Below are 18930 nucleotides of genomic sequence, written 5' to 3'. Positions count from 1 at the left end.
GTAGCGAGTTACTACTCGCTCAGTAACTGGCATTCCTGTAGTAGCGAGTTACTACTCGCTCAGCAACTGGCATTCCTGTAGTAGCGAGTTACTACTCGCTCAGCAACTGGCGATCCTGTAGTAGCGAGTTACTACTCGCTCAGCAACTGGCATTCCTGTAGTAGCGAGTTCCCACTCGTGTTTATTCAGTTTTTACGCAGAAGTTAATTTTATGTTTATCTAAGGACATAATTTGTGTTGTACAACATTTCAAGTTTACTTGTTGAGAACAATAATTGTTTTTCAAGAGTGAGAACTTTCGGCTAGTTCGTGCCATCATACCGGCTACGCTAGCTAGTTTGTTTGTTCCAGCTGTTTACCTTAAACAAATAGTTGGAATATTTTTAATATTCTATTTTTCATTCTTCTGTGTATTATTACGAGTGTTTTATTAAGTATTGCAAGTGTTACACGTACCTATGTTTTTTTCCAAGTGTTGTATTAATTCTTATGATTTTAAATTCTCACGTTATATTGAAATATATTTATTTCCAATTTATTTTACTACAAAACATATAGTTCAATTATAACGTTTGTTTATTTTATTTCGGAAATCTCTCAACGTGTTATTGCACCACTCTCTACCTCCCTCTACAACTTAAGTTATGTTATTAAGAAGAGGTATGAGGATGCTGAAAGCTCGTGGACCAAGGTTCATGAAGTGTTTTGATGTTTCTGAGGTTAGTTTGAGTGTAAATAAGGCTGACTGGTCATGCACACTTACAATACACAATTGGGGTATTAATTAATGATTAAAAAAAAAAGAATTTCAGATAAACAATTTATTTCTAATAAATTATAAATAAATCATTTACGTTTTATTACACCTTGATCATTTACGTAATATCAAAAGTTGAATATCATTCATCATTCATTTTTTTTGTTAACATTTTAACATAGTAGTTGTTTGGACATACTTATATTTTATATTCTTTTTCCTTTTAGCTAGGGGCCCCGCTAGCAAATTTTTACACATACTTATTAAGAGACAAACCTTTTAAAATAAAAAATAGTAATTTCTACTACAAGATTAATTTTATAAATTACTTATTACATTTTTCTTTGTTTATAAATATATCAACATATTTTTAGTCCAAGTCGTTAAGCTGTTTCGTTGTTTCAAAAATTATAAATTAGATAAAACGTTGTTTTGTTGGTCCAAAAAATTTAATTAAAAAAAAGAGAAAAACATGGTTGACGAAAAGTCTGATGAGATTAAGTCCACAAAAAAAAATTTCCACTTAGGGTAACGTTGTAAAAAGGTAAGTAAATCATGCCAAAAAATAAAAAAGCTGCCGGCTTTCCTGATACGTGTGTGCGGTCACTTCATTGCTTCAGGGCCCATGAGGACAGGCCTCAACACCACAGCACAAGGCGGATCCAGCAAACCGCATGGCCGGTAGCGTGGACCGCACTTCAACACACAAGAAGTAAAGAATATTAACACGCCCGGCGCTACAAACATTACCAGACGTTCTTAATAAATAGTACTACACAAACTCCCACAAGAATGAATTTTTCCTTAAGTAAACATGGCGTCAAGGTGCTGGAAAAGGCCGTTCGTGCTCGGTAACGGCAAGACGAAGAAGAACATTGAACATGGTACTCGTAGAGAGTACTTTTAGAAACCACATAAGAATCGATTATTACTGGACCATATATTCTATCACAAAAAGATTGACTTATAATTCCTGAAATATACCTTCACATATTTGCTAAAATAATTAAATTGTAAACACATTATTCATAATAGATTTAAAAATACATTGACACAATAAAAAAAAACTTGATGTGTTCAAATATTTAAGTTACACATAATTATAATTATTATAAACAATTAGAACTTTGTTCAGAATTAACTTTTAAATATTTAAATGACATATTAAAATTAACAAATACCAATATTGAATAATGAAAACGTGTGGAAACCAGTTCGCCATTAAAAAAAAGAAGAAGAAAATAATAATAAGTAAATAAGTTGAGCAAGTGCCACCAACATTACAATGACACATTATGAACAATATTTGTGATAAAGTAAATGAGTCACAAGTAATAATAATTACCAAGTGAGGATCATTATATTACAATAAGCGTAGTTGAACATAACTCAATTCATCGCAGCATAAATTAATAGCAGACTGAAAAATGCATGCAGTTTAAAGATAAACTCATAATGAATATTTTTTTTTCGGCGAAGTGGTATGAAACACTGACCTAAGTACTCGTGTAACAGCAATGAATGATATTTTATGTTTTACGAGTATTAAACTGTGTTAAAATCGCGGCGACGAAACGCATTGTTTACGGCACAACACACCACGAGAAACTTGGCTAGGTGACTGCCGACAGACAGACAGACAGGCCTTGAAACACCCCGCCGCCGCCTGTCGCTTACGCCCCTTGTGTAACTCAAGTTGCAACAGGTGTTGCTGTACGCGCCAGGAGGTTATATACGGTTCCGCACGCACACCTATCACGGAGGCGACTGGAATAGGGAAGTGCGGAGGCAGCTTTCTTGCTGCCGTCTGCGTCTAATCAACTACAAGTAGTAGGATACAGATGATTCTGGTACAGTGCATTTTAAAGCCTCAACGTGACTTGGCATTTGTGAAACTTCGCCGGCGGTTGAGTTCGAACCGTTGAACCTTGGCGCTTGAGTGTGACGTCATAACTATGAAGGCCGATGCATGACAATGAAAATTTTGTTACAACGTTTTTACGTAACGGCAGAGAGTAATTTAAATTTATTCGTTCTCCCAATCTTAACTATATGTTTCAATCAGTAACATTGTGATCACTTTGAATAGGAACGACTGCCTGTAACACATTGCATGAAGTTATTTCGTTTGGTAAACTAGTAGCTAATATTTTATAGCTAAGTTCAACAGCACTGTCAATATTTTTGCAGTCATTATTTTTTGTCTCGTGCCAGCTTCAATATTTAAACTGTAGTTTGTGATTATATGTGAACGTTCTGCCTATTTATTACGCTCACATTTTTGCAATTGACGCGTCTTGTAAATAAGTATTTCTATGTCAAACTTTAAAACGAGGTTTAATCTATTTGCAATTATAAACATCAAAGCACTGTACAACTGTAAAATAAAATAAGTGTATGTTCCTTTCGTGAAAAAATTATTGAATTGTACTTGATAACATTTTTATTTACGGTTAAATGGAATATTGTGTTGACCCCAAAAGCCAGAACGTATGTAGAATGGATTTAGTTGATAAATTCGTCAGTTTGACACTAAATTACACAGTGCAGTCTCTCATGTATTGTTTATGTACCATGTATTCACTTTTTTTTTGTAATATTATGTTTCCCCCCCTCCCCCCAGTAGCCATAAGGAGCATTCCCCGTCACCTCCCCACTCCGCTCTGCCTAAGAATGAACAGTCATACAGTTTATGTATACGAGTTTTTAACTCTTGGAAACAAAATTAATCAAATGTCCAAAAAGTATAATTACTGACACTCGTTAACGCCTTTCTTATTCAAAAATAATAATCACCTAATGAATATCAAACCTGGAATTTGTGCATCAAGATGTATATTCTTATCGACATCTTACTACAGAGTGTTGAAAAAAAAATTTAATTTTTAAAAATATAATATTCTATATCATATTAAAGTTACGGCTTAACATTATTAGTCGATAAAATATTTTTAAAAAAATATTTCCATTAAAATAATAAAATTAAAAAATGAAAATGATATGTTAGGAATAGACAAAGTGTGAAGGTTCTTCTCATAAACCCCCCCCCCCCCCCCCCCCCATAGCTCTAACACTTGGAGGAACAACAATGGTGCTCTCGAAGCCTCCATCAGGAGCGGAACAGAAGCTGGGCGGGGCACGCCACCTCTGACGTCACGCGACACATTGTGCACACGGAGGGAGCCGCCCACTGAACAAACTGCCCTACGTGCCACCCCCCACCCCCCGCGGCACAGAGCAGGCAGCGCGCAGAAGCCAAGCCGCGCGGGACTCCAGGGGAGAAACCCCCGACATTCGCACCGGTCCGTTCCGAGGCCCGAACAGTTCGCCTCTCGCTCGGGCAACTTCGGTAGCGCGCATTGTCAAGTTGTGTCCAAGCGGTGGAGTGAGTGGTCAGTGTAACCACTCACCACCAGGGGCGCTTGCGTCCCTGGTCAAATATTCCAGATACAAATAAAATTCAAAGCGGACCACGAGTCCAAGTGCCAACCCCCCGCATGGTAGACTCTTTTCTACTCTGTCCAACTCTTCATCCAGACCATCCTCTTGTCTCCTGTAAATTCCTACACGTAATGCATGCCAATTTGCATCCCGCATGCCTTTGCCCAGGGTTTTCCATGTGTCCATGCAGGTGTAACCTGGGGCCAACTTAGCGTAGTTTCAAGATAGAGGAGTTAGTCGTGGCTTCAATAATCCCCGCTCAAGCGACCCTCTCCCTGCGTGGTTCATCCCAGCAGCTCCAGGCGTACAGGCTTCGGCCTTAGTGTCGTCTAGGTTTGGAAAAACAATTGCTGTGACGGAGAAATTATATAATTATCAAGTTACATTAAAAATATTTTACAATGGTGTGGATGGTTCATTAGGCAAGGTTAGCTACAGTAAAAATACAGTAAAATTGTGTGAACAGTGGTTAGGTTAGATACATTACAAATAATATAAAATAATAAATGTTTATTAGATTGCTGACTTTCACAAGTTTTCCTGTAGTAGAGTAAAATTTACAGAATACATTTTTTTTTTTGTAATTTTGTTGTTTTATTTTTCGATCCTTTCATTTATTGGAAAATTTGATTAATTGATATTTTTTTTTTGCATCAGTCAAGGACCCAACCGAGGACAGAAATCAATCGAATCAATCATTAATATAATAAATTTTTTTTTGTGATTTTTTGATTTTTTTTTAAATTTCTATCTAAATAATTTATGAATTTCAAGATGTTGGCCAATACGTCCGACAGGACAAGGTACGAACCCAGTACCTTTTTATAAATTAGTATCAAAATTTCGCCTGTCACTCTAAACTTCTTTGATTAAGGGTTTCTCGCCGGTCCAAGTCGTCCAGATGAACAGTGAGCTAAAGCAAAAGCAGCTTATATGCATATGTACTTATTTGAATTTCAGCATATCGCGAAATGAATTCGCGACTTTATCCGTTCTTTACAAATAAGGGAAATTTTCCAGTAGTCATACGATTGTAACTAGACTTAACTTTGTCTGGCTCAACTAACAAAGAACTTACAAAGAACGCTAAATATTTTACAGAATATTTCTAGTGAGTTACGATGTTGTGGTTAGATAGAAAAAAAGGGTGAGGGGGGTTGTCTGTAAAGTCGGTTTACGTGATAACGTCATAAGAAAACATTGATGAAAAATTGCATACTTTTTAATTAATATTATTGACAGTTATTTGCAAAATTTAATTTAAATAATTTGTTTAAATATAATCACGAACAATTAGTTTAAAAGCCCGCGTTAACCTGTTTGATATTATAGAAGATTTTCTCGCACGGTGGTTGGCCGGTTCTTGCACGCTCGGCTCAAGAGGGAACGTGACAATTTTTCGTGCGTGCAGCCGGCGTTCGTCGATTTATAAGACGTTATCACGTCAAAAAAAAACTCTATTTTGAGTTACAATATGCAATAAAACAAAAATTGGCAGAATTGGTATTTAGGCTGACTTGGTGTTACGGCACAGTCGTTAAGGGCTGGCGAGCCAGTTGACGCCCAGTTTACCGCGTGATGAATAACCCAAGTGACAGTTATTAACCGCATGCACCGCGGCGGGGGTCGCGCTGGTTAGTCTGCGCAGGCGGGTGACAGGAGTGGGGACAGGCCGTGGGTTCCACTGACCTTGAAGCTTGAAGCTGTTGAACGTCTTGTCCTGTCCCGGATGAGTGATGATTCGCAGCGACCGCCGATCCTGTCTCAGAATAGAGCGCAGCTACACTGCGTCGCTCCTGAAGCATATTCCACACAAGCCACGCCGCAATGTTGGACTCACGCCAAATGACTAAACTTTACCCCATTTTATCCCAACCGCAAATTATAATTACATAAGTTATTCAAATAAGTAAAGAATAACAGAAAACATTAAGTTCATTCAAGTATTAAATATGAAATAAATTCATTTTTTTTATTTCTGCATCCACCACTTTGACGCTACATCAACATTACAACATACCAACAGTTATCGTCACATGAATAGATTAAACTAATTTCTTTAAACATAATCCTGTTAGAGACGGTGTGCAGAGCTGCAGATAAACCACCTGTTCCACAGTCCTAGCCCCGCCCATGCCTGAGTGCGTGCTGCAAGGACCTAAGTCCGCGCCTGGCGGAGGAAGTGAAGCAACGGCCGTGTCGAATGGCGCGCAGTCATTGGCTGGCCGAGACGGGGGAGTGTGGGAGCCACCTGATGGCTTTCTCGGAAAACAAACGTAAACTTCGGGTAAAAAAAAACCCGCGAGCAGACTACACGGCCTGCGAAGCCTGGTTCACACGCACGCCGAACACCGCGCAGACCTGGTGCGCATTACCAGGGGGAAAAAAATAGGAAATTGGTTGCCGACATGCCAACTGCTATCTTGCGTTTTTGACATAACCACAACTACCATGGCATTAAAAAATAATTTATTTTTTTTGCTCATTGTGAAACAGTTTTTTAAATATTATGCATTGCCTTCACAAGACTGGCACATACAGTAGATTTTTTAATACATAATGTAATAAATACAGCCGCCAGTCAGGAGTGTGTTCATGGTAGCGAGGCAGTGTCACGTCTAAGCACAAGGCTTCTTCTCGTCATGCATTGGCTAGCTATGAGACTTGAATGTTCACTATTATATTTTATGGCGTATAAATGAAGATAAAGGTCGGTGCAAGTCCAATAAGTACTTTCAAACATCTATACCGGGACTTTCGTGCCTATAAATTATTCAGAAAACACACTTTCTTTTAGCAGTTTTCACTCTATCAAAAATACAGTTTGAAAACGAAATACGGAATAAGAACTACTCATACGACGTCAGTGTATCCTTATATACTCTTCGTAAACAGACACCATTCCGACATCTTGAGCAGTAATTAAACCACGTGGTTTTATCTGAAGCTCTCGCACCCTATGCGTGCCCAGGTAGGTAGGGCCCTTTAAAGGACTGTAACAGGATTATGTTTAAAAATTAATATTATTTCAAATTGGATTGAATTGTTTTATAGAGTAAGCTTATAAAAATTGGTTGTCTGTAAAGTCGGTTTACGGACGATAGTTTAATGTGACAACGTCATAACAAAACATTGATGAAATGATTGCATACTTTTATGAATAAAATTGAATCATTTTTATTGAATCATCACTATTTTGTATGGATACAAAGAAGGAGTGAAATGAAATCTACAATTTAAGTGATAAATTTACTTTTATTTGCACTCATTAATTCAAATATGTTTATTACTTTAACGAACAGATTATTTTAACTATAACATTTATACATGTTTGCTATTTAACTTCTTCCAATCTGTGTTATTCTGTTAAGGATAGGACGATGATAGGAAAAGTAGGAAACGAATAGGAGTGTTTCAAGTTTAATGTGCCTCGACGCATTTCTGAGGGATGGTTGGTTACCTGTACTGCTAGCAGCACCTGTCGGCAGTTGGTCGTACCAATGTACACGTAGATATCTTGAGTCGTGATATCTACTAATATTCAGCAAAACATAAATAACAACCACCAATTAAATTATATATATATTTTTTGTGTGACTGTTATAAATTTCAGCGATCAAAATAAATTTTTTGTTATGAATCTCAAAATATTAAAAATACTTATAATGTCTAAAATGATCCGAGTGTTTAGTTAGAAATACCTAACAATGTAAATCTGTACTTTTTTTCCCGTAAATATTTATGTTTTCGTATAAACAAAACTACCTACTTATTTCCATAATAAATGAAGTTCATTATTTATTGTAGATGCTTATAGGGTTGAAAGGGAAACATTGCGTGAAAGGTTATTCCATAGAAACGTCCATGCGTGCTGGCTGGCTAACAGCTTTGTTGTGAGCTAGCAGAGCCTGTACGAAACACTCATCGTGTGATACGGGCTTTAGGTTGAACTGCATGAAGGAAACAATAGAGATTTTTTCCCCCGAAGGTTAGTTTCAAACGTTGTCCGGCCTGCGCGCATGTACGTGTGGGGAAGTTTTCTTTTCACAGACGAGAAAGCCAAACGGCCGATCGTGCATCTTCGGTTTTTTTTCTGTTCATTGTAAAAGGTTAGGTTAGCTGCATTATAAATACTTTAAAACATTGTGGACGGTTGATTTGGTTAGGATAGCTACATTAAAGATACTGTGTAATCATGTAAACGGTTTCCTATCCCTGGATAGCTACATATTGAAAAGTTATTTTCTAAGCAACCATAAAATGATTTTACAGTATTTTTAATGTAGCTATACTTACCTAATATAACCAACCATCCACAATGTTTTACAGTATTTTTAATGTAGCTAACCTATCCTAATCGACCGCAAAATGTAATGCCACACCGGTTTATACAATGAGATAGAACGGAAAAAAAAGCGAGCATGAACTTCGTGTGTGGCTCTCTGGTCTGTGAAATGAAGGCTTCCCGCACGTGTGAACCAGGCGTGCCGCCGCTTCTCAGGCCCGACGCGAACCACTTCCGCGGCTGTCAAGACCTGATGTAACGACGGCTGTGTTTGTGTTCCCGTCCGCCGCGGCGCTGCATGTCCCGGCACGGCCAAGGCCGCGGGCGGCGGCGTGCCAGCGAGGTTGCAGCGCTCCCTTCCCGCGACCTCCTTGGATGCGTCCGGCCCGTGGGAGCGGTCACAACTCACATAGTTTCGGTTCCCTACCACGTTCGTGCAACTTCGGATTTCTCTCAAAAATTGAAATTTAAAAAAAAAAAATCGAAGGGTTAGGTTAGGTCAGTCACAACATGCTTGTTTTCATTGGAAACTTCTGATTTAGCGGCTGAAGTGGCGTTAATACCAAAACGCAAAACTTCGGAAATTCTTGCAGGGAACCGAAACTATGTGAGTTGTAGACTTCCCCCGTAGGAGCGGTCAGGACAACCATTGTAATTTTTACGAGCAATGCAATTATTGCAATTTTAAAGAGAAAATTGTTTGTCACACTAAAATCACAGAACTCCAAAGTTTACACATATAATTTTTAAGTAATGATTATTCTTGAGAAAATAAAACTGGACTTTTATATAATATTTATTTTAATTGTGTGATTTCGTTAAAACAAGTTACAAGTACATACGTATTAACGTTAATAAATACATGAAACACACATGTCCAGTTTGCATGAAAGATATATAGTTGCATGTGTGCAAACCAGTATGAAATACAGACTTTACTTGGAAACACCATTCCTGCCGCTTATGTGTATGAGGGCTCTAATATGGAGGAAATACACTTATGTTTACCACTAAGGTTCACAATAATATTTCCAAAATGATATCTTTGTAACCTTATGTAGCTGAATTACTGTCATCTTATAATTCCGTTTTTGTATTATTTTTCTTTTAAATTCCGGAAAAGAAGATTTTGCTCCCCCCCCCCCCCCCCCCCTCCCGCAACACACAGGAACATATTGGAGTTGGGAATGATTGTCAGACGGCATGCTGTGACGAAGTTAAAGTCACTTTTCTACCTCGCCATCGCCATATTGTCACGGCTAAAACACTGCGGGCCACGTCTGATGAAGGTGATGATTATCTAAGCACTAATCATACTCTCCGTTGTTTGAACACAGTGTCTTACAATGCAAACACGACCTTCAGCCAGTGTTTTGGGCTCCAACCAACATGGCGCAGGCCATGAGCTGATACAATTAAACCGGCTCAACCCAGTTACTATGTGACCACCCCTGGGACTCATACATTAAAGGTAAAGTGAAACTTCACACTTCAATAATCCACTTGGATCGATAAAATTAGACCATAAAGTACGCAAGGGGGTTTACAATTAGAGACAGACTCCCCCCCCCCCCCCTTCCCAACAGCCACGGCTCGCTGGTGCGTGGACATGATTGATGGCGGCTAAGCTACAGGTTATCCCTACATTAGAAGGGGGGAGCTTGTAAACACTGCCCCTCCCTTTCCCCTCCTCCTGGTGGGAGCTTAGCCTCGTGCCGTATTCCTGCCTCTTCCAGGCCTGTCCGTATAGGACACGGCCAGTCCATTGTTGCCGCGATTCCGCGCATGCGCACAGCTGGCGCCGTTAACTCGCACATAGTCACTCTCGCGATCATCGGGGGACGTACCAAGCGTGGTTGCGTGCCAAATGAAACTTTGTGATAGCGGAAAAAAATCTTGGAATACATTACATGACAATAAATAATCGCAACTTAAAAAAGTAATTAAGACAATCAGAAAGGCGGTTCTATTTTTGTGCGATTGTGATGCCATCGCTAGTATTTTTCGTAACAATTTTATCCCTGGTGGCGTAATGTCCGCTAGAATGCGTTGGAACCAGTTTCTAGCCTCTCGCAGGGCACCGTTTATTCAAACGGTTGCCGATTTGTTTTCTTACCGGGCTTCGGTTTTGACACTTTCTGAAATACGGCCCGCGAGTCAGGTGATAGTCGTGTCCCAACAAGGCGGTGCTTGCTCGCTACCTTACCCGTGCGGCTTGGAACACCGCCCTCACAGCTGAGTGCCTGCAGGAATGTGGGCCAGGGGAACGGGGGTCCCCTCCTCGGTGGTGGTGTGCTCCTTCACAAGCCCGACTTGGCCGGTTCCATCCGCTACACTCGAGTGGCGTCATGACCTCCACATCGCCCGCCTACCCGGACACTCACACACAACAATCTGCTCAACATTCCCGAGCGGTGTCTGTTAATACGTCGAGGGCGGACGGGGAAGTTCTGTTTTCCGTGTTTCCATTTTAAACTGCAGTTCTTAGGGAAGCCTAAGATGCACATGCAGTTCTGCCATTCCCGATCACACCCGAACAATTCACCTTCGGCCAACCTCGGGTTTATTTACATATATTTATATTTCTCTGTTTATTTTAATGTAACTATACTAGCCTAACTAACCGTCTATAGTGTTTTAAAGTGTTTTAATGGAGCTAACCTAACCGACCGCTTTTAATATTTGAATTCATTTTTCCTGCGCAAAAAATAAAACAAATCCCGAAGTTGGCCGAAGGTGAATTGTTCGGGTGTAATCGGGAATGGCAGAACTTTATGTGCATCTTCGGTCTCCCCAATTCTTAAGAGAGTGGAAAGGGCTAAAGCGCGTGTCATGAGTATAATTATTAGACATGAAACCCCCGGTACAGACTTTAGAAAGCACCCAAGGGCCATGAGTCACACCTTCATCGTGATGTGATGTGATGTCCCACGTACGCCGGGAAGACTGCCCCTGGAGGAGCACTGCCTGACAGGACCTGGGTCCGCGGCGTGCGGCTGGCACGGGGGCAGGGGGGGGGGGGGTGCTAGCCCGCGCCGCATTGCGACATGGGGCGGACCGGCCACGCCCCCCCCCCCCCCCCCCCACAGACACGCCTAGCCCCGGGTGTGTCCGCCTCTGAGTCGTGCGCGCCTCGGCTGCAAGAACCTGCACTGGCGGTCTCATGACGAAATAGTAGTCCGAAAACACTCGTTTCAGCTCTTTTCGCTCTCCTAAAAATACTGTTCAGAGAGCATATCCAAAAACTCATCGGAACCTCAGCGCATTTTTTCCGTGAACAGACGCCGCCCGGGTATGTTGCTGGAGCTCTGCACACCGCGTGTGTGCTCGGGTAGGCGGGGATCTTACTCGTCAACACACGTAGATGGTTCTGGGTTCGAGTCTCAAACATGTTACAACTCTTGTAACAACAGTAAAACTAATCAGAATGAAATTCAATGTTTAAAAAAAATTCTACGAGTTTCGTATTATAAGTTTATTCGCAACATGAACAACGTGAGAACACAAGAGTTGGATCGTTACCGAGGTTAGATGTTCACACATCACTGGCGAGTACTGAACGACTCGCTCAATTTTTTTTTCCTATGACAACCAGCGTAATTCAGCAATGGCATATGTCCAAAATATTATGTCAAAGCGATACTACACTGAAAAAGTCCTTTCATTATTTTAATGAAAACGCTGTTACTGTGAATCTACGTGTGAACACGAATGCAGCTGGCACCAACACAATTTTGCAGTTGGCCACAAAGTCTCGTCTGTGCGGGGAAACAAATTTCCTGGCCGTTGGTGGACCTGATGGCGCAGGCTTCGCCTGCGACGCACTGACTGCTGGTTGGTCCGAGGGGGGGGGGGGGGGGGGGTTATGGGCCACGAGGTCGAAATGAAAGCGGGACACTGTTTTCGGCCAACACCATTTCTTGCCAGGGCCTCTTCGCTGACCTCCCTCCTGGAAGAGTGAGGCAGCGCTGGTGCGAACTCCCGCCAATCACAAGACCCGAAATAATAAAGGCCATGTATGGCCGCACTGTCAAATGTCCGCTTCTAAAACCTTCCAATATGTCGTGTTAAAATCAAGTTAGAAGGTTATTGCGTCACAGAAAAGTAACTAGCGCAACCATGTTCGTTTGACAAGTTGGATGACTTGAGTTTCCATCAGATATAGGACAGGACAGGCGTTTGGGACACATTCTAAAATATTGGTACTAACTTATATGGGAAGAACTGGGTTCGTACGGGTTAGATCAATTAAGTTTTATTACGGTTTTATTAATTACTAATATTTACACTATTAATAAATAATTGTACTTAAAAAATTTCTGATCACAAGTCACTTGCACTTAAAAATGTTAATTCTCAAGTCACTCAAGGTCTGTCAAGTTCCGCACTGGAGCCAGGCTCGACAGTGGTTCGCCCCTCACCTCGCCCCTGTCCACACTCAGTCTCGCGCCACTCAGTCGCACTCATCGCGCCACTCTCGAGGGGGTCTCTCACCCTCTTTTCGCCGATGTCGCACTTCCCTTCACTCGCGGGACTTCCCCGAGCCCACGGCGTCGCTGCTTATATACCCAGGTGTAAATTCACAAAGAATGTGTGTCTAGTGCAGACTGCAGACTCGGTACAAAAAGGAATGGTTCAATAATAATAATAATAATAATAATAATAATAATAATAGTAATAATAATAATAACTGGGATGAATTAAACTGTAAATAAAGGTCAACCGACACTTCTATAACTCTGGGATAACTTTAGTAGGAAACATTACAATAATTAGAAACAAGCATGTAAACAAGCATGTAAACACTGTGAGTGGGAACACGTACCCTGGAGACCTGTCCTCGTGGGCAACAGGACACACTCGCTGCGTGACGTCACAGCGGGTTCCTGTTCCGCCCGCCGATAGCAGCTTCCTGTTGCCGCCGGCGGCCATTTGCAGCACTCGGCTCGCACTGAGCTGTGTGAGCGCTGGGCGAAGACAACACAGGACTCCTCTGGTCGCCTCGCGGGCTCTATGCTCCTTGGTCTGATCAGATTATCATCGGCAACATTTCAGATAGTAACATACAACGCACGTATCAAAATGTTTACTTATTCCAGTGTGACAACATCTCACGTGAAATACCCTTATTTTATTTTATTTTTTGAATGTTTATAATTTTAGTTCATTGTAAAAATATTTTATTCCATCGTGATTTCTTTTTCAGAATAAATAAAATCAACAAAGCCGCTATTTTGTGAGCAAATTCTACCACAATAACTTGTATGTCTCACAATAGCAAGTGAGCTTTACTAAAGAATATAAGAAATATTTTTTAATGTACATTAAACTTCTATATTCATTTAGTTAAAAGGTTATATGACAACTAACAACGGAAAAAATCGCAATGACTCAAGTTACGCACTGACAATTCATTACTTTAAGACTTGTAAGTGTAAACAGACATATGCGTCATAAGTTGATTCTTTTTTTTAAATTTGGCAATGTTGTTCCGGCGAGGAACCAGCCCGGCTCTGGGCTTGTGACGTGGCTGATGACGTCACACACGTACCGAGCACCGCCCCAAGGCCGCGGCTGAAGACGTGGCAACTGCGCAGGCGTGCAGCTCGCGCACGGAGAGCGGCGTTGCCAGATGTGTCTAGTGACAATTCGCCGGACGTCGTCGTAAAGTCGCAGAAATTAAAATTAATTCGCCCAAAAATCTTTATGTACGAAATTTGGTAAATATTACTTTTAATTTATTTATTAATTATATTGATTTTTGTAAATTTCGATTCAACAAATGATAGCTGTGCACTGTATTTTTTTTTTTTTTTTAATTTTTGCAAGGAAAATTCTTGGAAACCCTGTTGCCTGTTGTTCTAAAACTGCATATAGTACAAAGCCTTGACCCTTGCAATTTAAAAAGTGATATCGTTGGTAACACGGTTTCCAAGGACTATCCTTGTAAAAGTACAAAATCTTTTGACGTGATAACGTCTTATAAATCGATGAACGCCGGCTGCACGCACGAAAAATTGTCACGTTCCGCCTGAACCGAGCGTGCAAGAACCGGCCAACCACCGTGCGAGAAAAATCTTCTATAATATCAAACAGGTTAAGGCGGGCTTTTTAACTAATTATTCGTAATTATATTCAAACAAATTATTTAAATTGAATTTGCAAAAACTGAAAATAATATTTGAAAATTAAAAAGTATGCAATTTTTCATCAATGTTTTCTTATGACGTTATCACATTAAATTATCGTCCGTAAACAGACTTTACAGACTACCCCCTTTTTTTTTGTAATTTTTACAAGGAAAATTCTTGGAGACCCTGTTGCCTGTTGTTGTAAGACTGCATATGAGTAGCCCATATGCAAAAGCCGTTATCTCCATGTCAACAAAAATGTGGATAATAGAGAAAAACGTATAGGAAATGATACAGATATCTCATAACTGTCAATGTAATTGTGAAAAATCGAAAAAAAAAATTAGTTTTTTAGCCAACAAATCTGTATAATATAGGATATTTGAATAGTTTTTTATTTACAAATCAATTATGCACATGACAGGTTTTGCACCTGAAACATGAAAATAACAGGTTTTGGAAATGTTATATCAGCCATTTGCAATTTCATGTCAGTTACAAAACATGTTACATCCAATGACAAATTAACACTTCTATGAATATGACACTCACATAGTTGGAATTATACATTGTAATAACAAAAATAACTCAGGCTTAAGATACTGTGTTACCAAATTAATATGTTGGCATAACAACACTGACATTAATATACAGCCATTATTTGAAAACATCACTCGGAAAGTGTTCTGTCCTATTAACAGACGTATGTACACTTAAGATATTTCAGTACCGTCGTCGTATATCAACTCAAAATCATTCATCTCATCTTCATCTGCTTCATTCCTTGCTGTGGCTGGAACATTACATGTAGTCTGCTGTTGAAACACAAGAGTATAAAATGTGAGCTTGGCATTTTCTTCCCACTTCTCTCCAAAGTGAAGTGACAGCAATGTGCGCACATCGTGTATTTTGGCATCCTTCAGTTGCACCCCTCTCACTACATCTGGGATCTGAGAATCCCTAAATGTTTTACCCTTTTTGCAAATGGTTTTAGGTTCACCACTTTCAAAGTTATAAAATGGTTCCCCTTGAACCAAAATGCTTTTTCTAGAGTGGCTTCTAGTTAGCACAAGCTTCTTGGTTTTTTGAAACTGGAAGTGCCATCTTCCTGTTGGTTTCAAAATCTCCTGTGAATATAACTTCCAGTCTTTAACTGCACAGTCCTCTCCAAGATTATTTACTTTACCGAACTTATGAAATACCTGGATATACTTTTCTGGATTTTCAATAACACTTTCATGTCTGAACTGTCGTTCCAAATTTCCAAATACCCTATCTGGGGGTAAAGAAAAATGGCCGACAACTGGAAACAGGAGGATGATATCTTTCAAATGTTGCGGTGCTTCCAAAAGCATCCAATGTGAGAGCATGCCGATCATAGATAGATTCTTATTTTGGCCTCCACAGCCATCGGAAAAGAGTCTGATTCTGGTGACCTCATCAAGATCCAGGTTGTTAAGCCTGTGATGTAATGCTGATGCTATTTCGTTCGAACCTTTCGCATAAGTATCTTCTGTCCACACATAAAAATATGTGTTTGTCGTGTTTTGAGAAGTGGTTGAAACACCCTCGCAGATAGTAAAATTAAAGAGATACATTTGTCTTTTGTAATATGCCGCTTGGTCAGGAAGTTTAGGCAGCACTAAATTCTTCTGACAATCGTAAGTGAGGACCAACTCACCATCGGTTTTCTCCCGGAGGTGTTGATAAAAAGTATCTGCCCTTTTTTTTGGTGCCAATAACTCAATTTGAAGAGTATGTTTTGCTGCCTGGTCCCTTTCATCGTTAATTTTGTTCTCGAGACTCAAGCATGTGGAACATTTATCGGTGTATGGGGCATCAAAGCTTATATTGAAATTCTCATTAAAAACAGTTCGAAAAAACTCGTATTCAACTCGCAGGTTTTCTTCTGTGTGTTTCTGGAGGTACATTTCCCACATTTTCTTCACATTTAACTGGCTGCTAAAGTACTGACGCACACTGTTTTTCCCCCTGCAATAATGGGACTGTATGGGCTGAAATATTTTTATGAAATCTTTCACTGCAGTCCTTTTCAGTTCATTTTTTTCGACCTGGTGGGCTCCTCCACGAGTTTCAGGCGGAGTAACACCGAGGTGAAGATATTTCTGACACAGTCTTTGGACGCGATCACGACTCTCATTTAAAACACTTAAAAATGCTTTTCTACAAACTTTTACATGTTTAATAATGCCTTGCCTTTGCCTTGGTAATGTATAACATGTGCTTACTTGTCGTCTTGATTGTCCTTCTGGTACACTTCTTTTGGCTGACGAGACTGTCACATGCTGCAGGATGTAAGATTTATTTGATTCCAGATCTGGATTTGCATAGTACTTTTGGTGGATTCTTCGTACGTCCTGCATTGACAGCTGATGACACTGAAAACTTCCCTTCATCCCATGTCCGCAGGAAGGCATAACAGGAAAACCCTTTGGGCGATGTCTGAAAAGAAAACATACCCATTGCTGTGCAGAATTATATGTATTGCCGATACTTATTTTCAATGTCTATATTTGTCGTAACAAAAATTAGCCACCATACTACATGCAGGACATAAAATTATAGCAAATGTTAGGCTGATATTAAATCACCTTCTAACTTACCTAGCCTTCTTTGCAACATTTCGTTTCCAGGTCTCCGGCCTACGTTTTCGTTTTCTTGATTTGTGTGCAGGAGTCTCTGCTACATTGTTACCAGGACATGCAGATGCAATCTCTTCTTCGCCATCCATTATTACAATTTAGCAAAATGTGCCTACTCGTAACATAAACCAAGCCCTAACACAATCGTCTCTCGTCTCACAACTCACAGATTACATTAAGATTTTAGCTCCAAAAATTTTGTTGAACAGCTGTTTCATAGAATTTTGTTTATCATTATCAAATAGAAAGCAATAGCCAACAAAATGATGTGAAATATCATTTTATATGCAATTTAATGTGCATGTACAAGTTAACCACCCTGGTTATAACAGGTATTGCAAATGGAAACATGTTCCGGTTATCATGGTGGTCATGGATATAGCGGCTATTGGTATTGACATTTCCAATTATTGTTTTTAACAGGTTTTGTATCTGTTGTCATGAGTCACTTAACAGGTTTTGCAACTGACCTCACTTTTCTCTTCAATATTTTGATGGGTTTTAGCGTGGTTTCACACTCGTTCTTCACACCATTATGAAGCCAATGAAAAGACGAATCCATAGATACTATAAACTCATTTTCGATAATTTTTGGATTTAGCGGGTTTCGCATATGGGCTACTCATATAGTACAAAGCCTTGCCTTGCAATTTTACAAGTGATATCGTTGGCAACAGGGTTTCCAAGGACTATCCTTGTAAAAGTGCAAAATATTTTTTTGGAGTGTGATGTCACGGTTCAACGGACGACCGCAGTGCAAACGTGAAACTATTGAGTTCCCTCGAGTATGATGCACATGATCAGTCTCATGCTGACCAATTTCCCAACCAAAATATTCATTCATTAGCCAAACGAACTAATGCAGCATTAGCTATAAATTGTAATTACGAGATAAAAGTAACGCAAACAACCCAAAAATGTCTCTATGCCTCAAATAAAAATTGCTCGTATACCAAATTTATTTAACCGCCCAATTCAAGAATATATCCAAGGGGTTCAACTACTTTTCCAAAGTTAAAAATAAAACCGTAAAAATAATATTAAAAAAATACATATTGGGTGTTGAAATAAACTAATTACGAAAGAGGGTATATTAAAAAAAATCATAAATAATCATAACAAACTATTGTTAAATTTTTTAAAATCAATCTTGTTCTTTTTTTGAAATAATTGTTTATTATGTTATGATACCATGAACTCTCTTTCACGAAAAACTTTGAATTCCGTGAAATGTCTGTCTTCCCTTAGGGGGTGAGCCGGATACGCCCTTGGCCCCAAAGCGCTACTTTCCGCCCGAGCCGGCAGCACTGCTCGAGGATAAGATAACCCTCCAGGCGTACCACTACAGGGCCCGCCATTGTGCGGCCCAGGTGCGGCAACTGTAGCGCCTTTATTCCCTGCTCGCGGCGGCCACTTCACGTCCTCCACCACTTGACTAGGGGGGGGGGGGGTGTCTTCAGACTAAACCAGAGCCCTCGAGCGAGAATGCCCTGGGACTCCCCGCTTCTGTTGCCAGATGTCCATCAAGTTCTGTCCCTGCCCGAACACGCCCGAACATTCACCTTCGGCCAACCTCGGGATTTGTTTTATTTCTGCGCAGGAAAATTTAATTCAAATATTAAAAGTGGTCGGTTAGGTTAGCTACATTAAAAC

The 18930-nt window shown here is 40.0% G+C and overlaps 1 long non-coding RNA gene across 1 annotated transcript; it reads right to left on the bottom strand.

The window, feature by feature from the left end:
• Positions 1–1136: 1136 nt before the first annotated feature.
• Positions 1137–13752, bottom strand: LOC134532465 (uncharacterized). Its single transcript, XR_010075143.1, has 3 exons — positions 13309–13752; positions 5888–5994; positions 1137–1453 (listed from the first exon to the last, which is right to left on the bottom strand). It is a non-coding gene; the product is annotated as an uncharacterized LOC134532465 (long non-coding RNA).
• Between the last annotated feature and the right edge of the window lie 5178 nt (positions 13753–18930).

This window comes from Bacillus rossius, chromosome 6 (genome assembly GCF_032445375.1).
Source record: "Bacillus rossius redtenbacheri isolate Brsri chromosome 6, Brsri_v3, whole genome shotgun sequence".
Lineage (NCBI taxonomy): Eukaryota > Metazoa > Arthropoda > Insecta > Phasmatodea > Bacillidae > Bacillus > Bacillus rossius.
The sequence above is the reverse complement of the archived record's forward strand: the minus strand, read 5'-3'. Positions and strand labels throughout refer to the sequence as shown.